The sequence below is a fragment of the Oncorhynchus mykiss genome, chromosome 6 (assembly GCF_057628025.1).
Source record: "Oncorhynchus mykiss isolate SJ-2025 chromosome 6, ASM5762802v1, whole genome shotgun sequence".
Lineage (NCBI taxonomy): Eukaryota > Metazoa > Chordata > Actinopteri > Salmoniformes > Salmonidae > Oncorhynchus > Oncorhynchus mykiss.
The window spans coordinates 7152709-7163958 of NC_143027.1; the positions used below are offsets into that span (position 1 = coordinate 7152709).

The following is an 11250-nucleotide window of genomic DNA, read 5'->3' on the forward strand; positions in this document are numbered from 1 at the left end:
GATTCAGACTGTAGTTTCTCCCTGTGTGTCCAGTAAACCTCCTCTCATCATGGGTGTGATTCAGACTGTAGCTTCTCCCTGTGTGTCCAGTAAACCTCCTCTTATCATCGGTGTGATTCAGACTGTAGTTTCTCCCTGTGTGTCCAGTAAACCTCCTCTCATCATGGGTGTGATTTAGACTGTAGTTTCTCCCTGTGTGTCCAGTAAACCTCCTCTCATCATGGGTGTGATTCAGCCTGTAGTTTCTCCCTGTATGTCCAGTAAACCTCCTCTTATCATGGGTGTGATTCAGCCTGAAGCTGGAGAGGCCAGTAGCAACCAGTCCAACCACTTTATTACTAGTTGGGGATGGATTGCATCTCTAGAGGTACAGTAGGGCATTTCCATGTAAAAGGACCCATGAGCACCAATGTGACGTTCATAGGAGCATGTGTAATTGGGTGTCAAATGAAATCTAAGAGTGTATATTTTTGGTAATTGTAATTGTAGATACATGTTTCAACCAGTGAAGGCTTTGATTTCTGGGTCAAGAGATGGAAAAGGGATCTTAGAAAACATCACCAGAAAAAGTCTTAAAAGGTCCAATATCAGAACTACATAAAAACAGAATCATGTTGACATAAAGACCCCTGACTACTAATATCAACACTTACATTTGGTTTTGGAGAAATCATTAACCTTCTTTAAGTTTCAGAAATATTACCTTGTGCCTTGTAATTCCGTTACCAAAAACCCACATAACTTCAAGATATTTTCACATTTGTCTTTGTGAGGAGGGGGATAATGAAAGTTCACAGAAGTAACCAGTAATGGTGGAGCTAACAATTAGTTCTAGTGATTTTTCTGATGTGTATTTTGTTTGTGAATTATTAAGTGATTAAAACTCATAATTCCGTTACCAAATTATACTATACTAGCGTATACGTCCAACTTAAATGGTTTGTCAAAGTTGGGAGCGGCAAGCACTGGGGCACTACCAAGTAGTGCTTTGGCTGAATCTAAATGTCATGGCAGATTTCCTCCTCTTCGTCAGAGGTGTTGCAGGGATCGGGCCAAAACGCAGTGTGGTAAGTGTCCAGGTTTTAATAGAATAAACTGAACATGACACAATATAAAATAACTAAGTGAATATTAACGAAACAGTCCCGTGTGGCACAAAGACTGACACAGGAAACAAACACCCACAAAACAACAGTGAAACCCAGGCTACCTAAATATGGTTCTCAATCAGGGACAACGATAAACAGCTGCCTCTGATTGAGAACCATATCAGGCCAAACATAGAAATAGAAAAACACACAGACTGCCCACCCCAACTCACGCCCTGACCATACTAAATAAAGACAAAACAAAGGAAAATAAAGGTCAGAACGTGACAGTACCTCCCCCCCAAAGGTGCAGACTCCGGCCGCAAACCCTGAACCTATAGGGGAGGGTCTGGGTGGGCGTCTGTCTGCGGTGGCGGTTCTGGTGCGGGACGTGGACCCCACTTCACCAAAGTTCTGATGCGCCTCTTCGCCCGCCTCTGTGGCCTCTTTAAAGCGGCGACCCTCGCCACCGACCTAGGACTGGCAACCCTACTAAAGGGCCCCACTGGACTGAGGGGCAGCTCCGGACTGAGGGGCAGCTCCGGACTGAGGGGCAGCTCCGGACTGAGGGGCAGCTCCGGACTGAGGGGCAGCTCCGGACTGAGGGGCAGCTCCGGACTGAGGGGCAGCTCCGGACTGAGGGGCAGCTCAGGACTGAGGGGCAGCCACTTTGCCAGTTATTTGGCACACTTGACCTCGTCCCACCTGCGTCCCCAAGTAAGCCACAGTAGCCTTCCCAAACTCACACTTGACCTCGTCCCACCTGCGTCCCCAAGTAAGCCACAGTAGCCTTCCCAAACTCACACTTGGCCAAATTGAGGGTTAAAGAAGCATTCTCCAACCACTGAAACACACTTTTCAAGGTGGCGAGATGATAAGACCAAGTTGACTAATTAATCACCACATTGTCAAGGTAAGCAGTACAATTTGGCACATCCACGAACACAATGTTAACTAGGCACTGAAAAGTAGCAGGTGCATTACACTTTCCAAAGGGCATCACAGTATATTGTACGAAGTTATCAGGCGTAATGAAAGCTGAGATGTCAGAAGCTCGAGAGTTCAGAGGCACCTGCCATTAACCTTTTAGCAAATCTAACTTACCAACGTAAGCAGCAGAGACAATTCTATCATTGCAGTCATCTAAGTGAGGTTTGAGGATCTGGATTTCATTTAGTTGTTATCCCTTGTCCTAACAGTTGACACAATTTCTGTAACTTTCAAGTCCTTGACACCTGTTGACATATGTTACACGCCTCGGACTGGGATGTGGTCAGCAGATAATAAACCTGAATTAACAGGGTAAAATGATGAGACGGAGAAACGTTACTAGTGTTCAGTAGTAGGAATTCTCCAAGATGTATTAAAATACTGTTCTCTTTTGTTAATCTTTTTGGTTGTCAAAACCAAGTATCCATTACAACTCTATTGTTGCATTACATCTCCACATTTCATATTCCAGTATCAAAAAAATAAAAGGTCTGAGGATAAAATACTATCACCACACATCTACACATTCACATTATATATAACTCACTGTACTATCAGTGTCAATTTGGAAAAAGCTATAAATTACTGGAGACCTGTGCTAAACGGTGCTACAACCATTATATTATAAACTACTAACATGTAAGCTATCAGACTGAGATAAACTAGCCTAGAGCTAGCTAGCGCTTAGCCAAGCTAAATATGGATAGCATCAAGCTAGCGAACTGTTAAATGCTATTTTTGTAGAAATAAACACATTTTATCGTGACATCACATATTTACAAATATTACCTGAACTAAACTGAGTCTTTGTTAGAAAATAAAACAAATAGGATCTAAAACTTTGTTGAAAAAAAGTACAGAAAGTTCAGACGCCATCTTGATCACTTCTCTTACATGTAAACCATTAGCAACCTAGCCAACCTCCATTACTTACAATGGAGAAAATACCAACCAGTTTATCACTCTGTTAAAACTCCCTTCAATTGCCTTCAAACGTGACCAAACTCATGGACTATGTAGTTAACCATGTTACCTCAATATGCTGAGAGTCATATTGCACTTTTGCACATTACGTAACTTGATTTTTTAAAATTTTTATTTAACCTTTATTTAACCAGGCAAGTCAGTTAAGAACAAATTCTTATTTTCAATGACGGCCTAGGAACGGTGGGTTAACTGCCTGTTCAGGGGCAGAACGACAGCTCGGGGGTTTGAACTCGCAACCTTCCGGTTACTAGTCCAACACTCTAACCACTAGGCTACCCTGCCGCCCCAATAAAATTATGAGACGGAGAAATGTTATTAGTTTTCAGTAGTAGGCATTCTCCAAGATTGAAGAAGAAACCTCTAAGACCTCACGATCTCACTAACGCCCCCCATTGACATCACAGCTCCCCCTAGCAGCAGTAATCATATACATTACTTTAAATGAAAATACCTGGGAGGCCTAGAAAATGATACAAGGGATGGATCCATCAGATAACAAATGAAGTAAAACATAAAGAATATGACCATACATATTTGTGTGTGGCACATATACACATGGCATATGCTTGGGTGCCACCTTGACATCTCTGATCTGCTTGCCTCAGTGGTGGAAAAAGTACTCAATAGTCATACTTGAGTAAAAGTAAAGATACCTTAATAGAAAATGACAAGTAAAAGTGAGAGTCCCCCAGTGAAATACTACTTGAGTAAAAGTCTAAAAGTATTTGGTTTTAAATGTACTGAAGTATCAAAAGTAAATGTAAAAGTGTAAACCATTTCAAATTCCTTATATTAAGCAAACCAGATGGTACAATTTTATTTTCTTTTTAAAATGTATTTGCGGATAGCCAGGGGCACACTCCAACACTCAGATATCATTTACAAACGAAGCTTTTCTGTTTAGTGAGTCCTCCAGATCAGAGGCAGTAGGGGTGACCAGGGATGTTCTCTGTTTAGTGAGTCCACCAGATCAGAGGCAGTAGGGGTGACCAGGGATGTTCTCTGTTTAGTGAGTCCTCCAGATCAGAGGCAGTAGGGGTAACCAGGGAAGTTCTCTGTTTAGTGAGTCCTCCAGATCAGAGGCAGTAGGGGTGACCAGGGATGTTCTCTGTTTAGTGAGTCCTCCAGATCAGAGGCAGTAGGGGTGACCAGGGATGTTCTCTGTTTAGTGAGTCCTCCAGATCAGAGGCAGTAGGGGTGACCAGGGATGTTCTCTGTTTAGTGAGCCCTCCAGATCAGAGGCAGTAGGGGTGACCAGGGATGTTCTCTGTTTAGTGAGTCCTCCAGATCAGAGGCAGTAGGGGTGACCAGGGATGTTCTCTGTTTAGTGAGTCCTCCAGATCAGAGGCAGTAGGGGTGACCAGGGATGTCCTCTGTTTAGTGAGTCCTCCAGATCAGAGGCAGTAGGGGTGACCAGGGATGTTCTCTGTTTAGTGAGTCCTCCAGATCAGAGGCAGTAGGGATGACCAGGGATGTTCTCTGTTCAGTGAGTCCTCCAGATCAGAGGCAGTAGGGATGACCAGGGATGTTCTCTGTTCAGTGAGTCCTCCAGATCAGAGGCAGTAGGGGTGACCAGGGATGTTCTCTGTTTAGTGAGTCCTCCAGATCAGAGGCAGTAGGGGTGACCAGGGATGTTCTCTGTTTAGTGAGCCCTCCAGATCAGAGGCAGTAGGGGTGACCAGGGATGTTCTCTGTTTAGTGAGTCCACCAGATCAGAGGCAGTAGGGATGACCAGGGATGTTCTCTGTTTAGTGAGTCCTCCAGATCAGAGGCAGTAGGGGTGACCAGGGATGTTCTCTGTTTAGTGAGTCCGCCAGATCAGAGGCAGTAGGGATGACCAGGGATGTTCTCTGTTTAGTGAGTCCTCCAGATCAGAGGCAGTAGGGGTGACCAGGGATGTTATCTTGATAAGTGTGTAAATTGGACCATTTTCCTGTCAAAATGTAACAAGTACTTTTTGGTGTCAGGGAAAATGTATGGAGTAAAAAGTACATTATTTTCTTTAGGAATGTAGGGAAGTCAAAGTAAAAGTTGGCAACAATATAACTAGTAAAATACAGTACAGATACCCCCCCAAAAAACAACTTAAAAAGTACTTTAAAGTAGTTGTACTTAAGTACTTTACACCACTGGCTATCTTCAATAAATGAATGCTAGAACATTGGTAGCCAGGATTAGCTGTTTGTATCTGGTCTCTTAATAATTGCATAACGGTGCAAGCTAGACACATGTTGTCTTTTGTTTGCATGTGAGCATGTCTTTTTCTGTCGGTCCTGTCAATGTTGAGTGATCACACATGCCTCAGCACACATAGGAGGTTCCTTTGCCTGCTTGTAAATGTGGGCTAAAAGTGGGGATGTTTCATATGATTTCAGATCATCTTAACTCCCCACCACCAATGAACCATTTATTTTATTACAGAAAACCACTGAACCACCACTGCAATATAGACCTACACTAAGAACAAGGTGCTTTCTACAACCTAAAAGGATTATTCCTCTGTCCCCATAGGAGAACCCTTTTTGGTTCCAGGTAGAACCCCTTCTGTGCCGAGGTAGAACACTTTTGGGCTCCATTCCACGGAGTGTTCTACCTGGAACCAAAAAGGATTTTCCTTCGGTGACAGCCAAGAACCCTGTTGGAACCCCTTTTTAGAAGAGTGTCCTCAACAAGTTCAACCTGTTAAGTTTACACCATTTCATTCTGTCCTCAAACTGCTGATTGGTATTCAAGATAACATGCAACATAGCACCACCACCGTTGAAGGTTTTCATCAACCTCTTAAATAGCAGTGTTCCAAGATCCTCCACCAGGGGTGACTGTAGTATCCTCAAACGGACAGAAAGGAGACACAAGAGGGCCCCACACTAATTTTAGATCCCAAGGGGTCTTTATTTTCATACTGGATGCTCTCACCCTCATCACTATCTCCTTTGTCATCTTCCATTCATGGCATTTCAACATTAAAACAGAGGGGCACATCACACTCATGTCTTTTATTGGAGCTCAAACCACACACACACACACACACACAATTATAGCATTTTGTTTACATTTCTCACTTTGTAGGCGCCCAGCTGAGGCCCTGGATGGACCATATTGCAATGAGATGGGCACAGGGGTATGTACAGTTGATGTCGGGAGTTTACACACACCTTAGCCAAATACATTTAAACAGAGTTTTTCACAATTCCTGACATTTAATCCAAGTAAAGATTCCCTGTCTTAGGTCAGTTAAGATCACGAATTAATTTTAAGAATGTGAATTGTCAGAATAATAGGACAGAGAATTATTTATTTCAGCTTTTATTTCTTTCATTACATTACTAGTAGGTCATAAGTTTAAATACACTCAATTAGTATTTGGTAGCATTCCCTTTAAATTGTTTAACTTGTGTCAAACGTTTCGGGTAGCCTTCCACAAGCTTCCCACAAAAAATTTGGTGAATTTTAGAAAAAAAATTGTTTCATCAGACCAGAGGACATTTCTCCAAAAAGTACGATCTTTGTCTACATGTGCAGTTGCAAACCGTTGTCTGGCTTTTCTATGGTGGTTTTGGAGCAGTGGCTTCTTCCTTGCTGAGGGCCTTTCAGGTTATGTCGATATAGGACTCGTTTTACTGTGGATGAAGATATTTTTGTACCTGTTTCCTCCAGCTACGTCACAAAGTCCTTTGCTGTTGTTCTGGGATTGATTTGCACTTTTTGCACCAAAGTACGTTCATCTCTAGGAGACAGAACACGTCTCCTTCCTGAGCGGTATGACAGCTGCGTGGTGCCATGGTGTTTATACTTGCGTACTATTGTTTGTACAGATGAATGTGGTACCTTCAGGCGTTTGGAACTTGCTCCCAAGGATGAACCAGACTTGTGGGGGTCTACAATTTTTTCTGAGGTCTTGGCTGATTTCTTTCAATTTTCCCATGATGTCAAGCAAAGAGGCACTGAGTTTTAAGGTAGGCCTTGAAATACATCCACAGGTACACATCCAATTGCCTCAAATTATGTCAATTAGCCTATCGGAAGCTTCTAAAGCCATGACATCATTTTCTGGAATTTTCCAAGCTGTTTAAATGCACATTCAACTTAGTTTATGTAAACTTCTGACCCACTGAAATTGTGATACAGTTAATCATAAGTGAAATAATCTGTTGGCACATTTTTTGGGAAAAAATAACTTTAGATGTCCTAAACATCTTGCCAAAACTATAGTTTGTTAACAAGACATTTGTGGAGTGGTTGAAAAATTAGTTTTAACGACTCCAACCTAAGTGTATTTAAACTTCCGACTTCAATTGTATGTACAGTCCTTTCTAGTGTGGCGACAAATGAGTTGAACAGGAGAAGAGGATGAGGTTGGTGGTGGAGGAAGAGCAGTGGGGGTGGTGGGTAGAACAGCTGCAGTGACGTTGATTGGTTGATCTGGCTCATCACTTGTTGACTAAAAGAAAGAAAGATTTAGACATTTGTTGGACATTGCCATAGTTCAACAGCTGAAAAGCCTTCATTAACATACTCCCAGAGATAGAAAGACATCCAGTATTCACTGAATGAAGGAGCCTATTTACAATTTCATTCATCAATTAAATAAATGATACTATAGTACATTCAATGAAGTTATTATTGTAGACTATAGGCTACTCCTGTATCTACCTTCTACAATACCGTAATCATTGAATGAAGCAGCATGCCCATCCACATTTATAATGGTAGGTGTGGTGGTGGTAGGGATGGTAAGTGTGATAGATCTGGTGATGGTAGGGATACTAGGTATGATGATGGTAGGTATGGTAGGTGTAATGATGGTAGGTGTGGTGATGGTAAGTGTAGTGATGGTAGGTGTTGTGATGGTAGGTGTGGTGACAGTAGGTGTGGTGACAGTAGGTGTTGTGATGGTAGGTGTGGTTATGGTAGATATGATGATGGTATTTTAAGTGATGGTATGTATGATGGTAGGTGTGATAGGTGTGGTGATGGTAGGGATACTAGGTATGATGATGGTAGGTATGGTAGGTGTAATGATGGTAGGTGTGGTGATGGTAAGTGTAGTGATGATAGGTGTGGTGATGGTAGGTGTGGTGACAGTAGGTGTTGTGATGGTAGGTGTGGTTATGGTAGATATGATGATGGTATTTTAAGTGATGGTATGTATGATGGTAGGTGTGATAGGTGTGGTGATGGTAGGTATGGTCGGTGTGGTGATGGTAGGTGTGATGGTAGGTATGGTGATGGTAGGTATGGTGATGGTAGGTGTGGTGATGGTAGGTGTGATGTAGGTGTGACAGTTGTGGTAGGTAGGTGTGATAGTTGTGGTAGGTAGGTGTGATAGTTGTGGTAGGTAGATAGGTAGGTGTGGTGATGGTAGGTGAGGTAGGTGTGGTGATGGATGGTTTGGTGAAGGTAGGTATGGTAGGTGTTGTGATGGTCGGTGTGGTGATGGTAGGTGTGAGAGAAGTGGTGTAAAGTCAATTTAAGTTGGTAGAATATCACCAAAGTTTTAAAAAAATACAAAAGTAATAGCTATTGATTGGAGGGACGAGGTCCCTGAACCAATTACAGTTGTATTCATGAAAGTCATATGGCTTTGAAGATACAGTGTGCCAAAAAAGTATTTAGTCAGCCACCAATTGTGCAAGTTCTCCCACTTAAAAAGATGAGAGAGGCCTGTAATTTTCATCATAGGTACACTTCAATTATGACAGACAAAATGAGGGAAAAAAAATCCAGAAAATCACATTGTAGGATTTTTAACAACTTTATTTGCAAATTATGGTGGAAAATATATATATTTATATATAACTATATATTTACATGTGTGTTGCATGTACACTAAACCCTCACATTTGGATAATGTCACTTTTTAAAGTGATGACATGTATATTAACAGTGTAAAACATGAATAGATATTTAAACATTCTTTACCTCATCCTAATTTTCTTCCAGATGCTTGGCTTTTTCTTTGTCTTGGATATTCGCTCTGATGTTTCAACCTCTTCTGGAGCTTCTAGCTGCTGGCTGCTGGCCCCCCCTGTTGGTTCTCTGGCCCCTCCTGTTGGTTCTTCTTGAGGAAGGCACGGAATTTGTCAATAAATTTAAATAATTCCCGAATTGACCTGACCCAAAGTTTAACATGAGTCCCAAATGGCACCTATTCTTTGTAAAGTGCAGGGCCTCTAGGCATATGCGATTGCTTAGGGCCCCATGGCAACTAGGGGCCCCCTGACCCCCCCAAAAACCTTTTTTGGTCAAATTACCCAGGGGCCTTGAACTACAGTGAGCCCCCACTAATTTTGTTAGTCAATTTCATTCAGATATTATCTTAACATGCCATAAGTCATGGCAAAATGTGTAGAATTGAAGGAAATTAGGTTTAAAACTTCTAATTCTTCTCTGCCCCTTTGGAAAATGTGTAGAATTGCAGCAAACTTGCAAAAAATGCAATATGTTCTCTACGCCCCGTTGCAAAGTGTAGATTGGGAGGAAATGTAGTCAAAAACCTGAACAAAATGTTTTTTAGGGCCTCAAAAGGCTATGATGCGCTACTTTAGACCAGGGTCATTGAGATCCAGTTGAGTTTTCCATTCTAAATTCCCTGTGTACATTACATTTAAGTTGATACCAGATCTGCTTGACCATTTTGGACAGTTTTATATTGAAACAATGATGCAACATGATGACTGGTGTGGAACGTATGTGTGTAGAGGAGACTACAGAGGATGATGTCATAAGTAGAGGGAAAACAGGTCTTACCTATGTGGACGATCTTATGGCCCTCCTCAGCTTCTCTCTGATACGTTCTCTATCTTTTTGAGGTTCCTATTCTCCCACTTCTTATTTACCCAGCCCACAGCTCTCCTTCAGATACTTTTATCATGTGGGAGGATGTCCTCCTTGTCATCGTCCTTCTCCTCCTCCTCTTCAGTGTTCTCTAACTCACCCCTCTTCTCAAGGATCTCCCTTCTTTCCTCTTCGGCCATCTCCTCTCTTTTCGTTGCCTCTATTATCTTCTCTCTCTCTGACTGAAGCAAAATGAAATTCCCAATGCAAATATGAGACATTTTACGGAATCAATTATGTCCACAATGTGTACAAATACAAACACACAACCTTCTTGCCCATTCAGTTAGGGGTTTGAGAAATTCCTGTTACAATTTGTGTGATGTTACAACAATGTTGCCTCTGATGTTTATGCTTGTAGAAATTACTCCTACAAATGATGCTTCACTAATGCAACTATTTACAACCTGCACAGATACAGTTATCAACAACAACAACAACAACAGTAATGACGTTAATAAGGAAGTGGATATTCAACCGGCAGAAGAAAGGCATAGGGGTTGAGATAAATGAAGGTTAGGTTCAGGACCTAGAGTTGGGTTAAGGTAAAGGTTAGGTATAGTTTCAGTGAGGTTAAGGTAAGGGTTAAGGAAAGGAATAAAAGTTAACATTGGGTTAGCGTACCGCTGTCTGCCACTATTCATTTTCAGCTGGGTAAATATACACTGCCTTTTAATAATAACAATGACATGTCTTACGTGGGCCAGTTGTAGGTCCACCATCAGTAGATCCAGCAGTTGTTTGAGTCTGTTGATCCCCTGCATTTTTCTCTGGTTCTCCTCCCATTCTATGGCTCTCTCTGACTCCCTCTGTGGCACTATGACTCCCTCTGGCTCTCTGACTCAGCCTTCCACTCTTTCATTATACCCCTTTCGAGCATGAAGGTAAAACACATATCCTGTCTCACATCCCCAATACATTGCTAGGTGCTTTCAGTGTTGACAGTACCAAAATACAACAACTCATGTACAAAAACACTGCAACACAAACAAGTTACAACGTGAAATCGCCTCTATCCCATTCAGACCGGACAAAACTACATCTCCCATAATGCAAAGCCAGCACCAGTGGGCAGCTAACCGTCTGCGTCACAGAAAGGCATGCTAGCTAGCAACAGCACTTTTAGCACTCTGTAAACTATATTAATAACAATAAAACTCTGAAAGTTACATGTTTCAATAGTCTCACACTCCCTTATAACAATATCTACAGCATTAACATCGGGATGTTTTATTTATTTCACGTTATGGACTTCTACAAAGGAGTAATCTGCAACACATACCTTTCTCTCAGTGTTTTCTCAGACTGAGGAGAACGGGAGCTACGGGTTGTACCAGGGTGTTAGTAG

At 41.9% G+C, this 11250-nt stretch overlaps 1 long non-coding RNA gene across 3 annotated transcripts; it reads right to left on the minus strand.

The window, feature by feature from the left end:
• Nucleotides 1–5936: 5936 nt before the first annotated feature.
• On the minus strand, nucleotides 5937–11250 carry LOC149982749 (uncharacterized). Of its 3 annotated transcripts, none has more exons than XR_016496498.1 (4): nucleotides 10601–11248; nucleotides 10003–10084; nucleotides 8988–9126; nucleotides 5937–7506 (listed from the first exon to the last, which is right to left on the minus strand). It is a non-coding gene; the product is annotated as an uncharacterized LOC149982749 (long non-coding RNA). The 3 variants fall into 3 exon arrangements; XR_016496497.1 differs by having other exon boundaries at nucleotides 8988–9123; nucleotides 10601–11247; XR_016496496.1 differs by having other exon boundaries at nucleotides 8988–10084; nucleotides 10601–11250.